The sequence below is a fragment of the Charadrius vociferus genome, unplaced genomic scaffold, assembly GCF_000708025.1.
Source record: "Charadrius vociferus isolate BGI_N301 unplaced genomic scaffold, ASM70802v2 scaffold398, whole genome shotgun sequence".
In the NCBI taxonomy this organism is placed as follows: domain Eukaryota; kingdom Metazoa; phylum Chordata; class Aves; order Charadriiformes; family Charadriidae; genus Charadrius; species Charadrius vociferus.
In genome coordinates, this window is record NW_009649571.1 from 312,488 (window position 1) to 313,061 (window position 574).

The following is a 574-nucleotide window of genomic DNA, read 5'->3' on the forward strand; positions in this document are numbered from 1 at the left end:
CGCCGAGGAAGTCCCAAGAGGGGGGTCGGGGAGAGGAGAGGCCTCAGCTGAGCCCGCTACACCCACTAGCTGCTGCCCCTTCTGGGCGATGGGGTGGGTGGCAGAAGGGTTTTCCCCCAACCCCTGAACAAGGGGCTCTGCTCAGGGACCCCAAAGGGCATCCACCCCACCCTGCCCCACGCAGGACCTCTGGACAGCCCCCCCCGGACCACGGCACACCGCCCAGCTCACACCACATTGGCATGGCAGAGGCCCAGCGTGGCACAAGGACCCGGGGAGAGAAAGTAGGTCTCGGGAGCACCCTGACCTCCCGGATCTGCCCTAACGTGCCCTGGGAATGTTCCCTCTGCCCCCAGGCTCAGACCCTCGTGGCCTGACCAGAGGCAGCACTGATGGGCGCATCTGCCCATGGCCCCACCATCGCCCCACTCCCATGCACCCCACGACACGTCCCCACGGGCTCCACTATCCCGGAGCGTGGGCATCCACCTCCCCACGGCTCTCGGGCACGGGGCAGCCCCTCGGCAGCCCCTCTCCCGCCTGTGCCCAGGGCAGGGGAAAAGGGTCAGATGGA

At 68.3% G+C, this 574-nt stretch overlaps 1 protein-coding gene across 1 annotated transcript in view; it reads right to left on the reverse strand.

The window, feature by feature from the left end:
• Positions 1-574, reverse strand: part of LOC104291100 (POU domain, class 3, transcription factor 3-like) — a 10,228-nt gene that overhangs the window by 1,931 nt on the left and 7,723 nt on the right. The gene's annotated exons all lie outside the window — the stretch shown is intronic.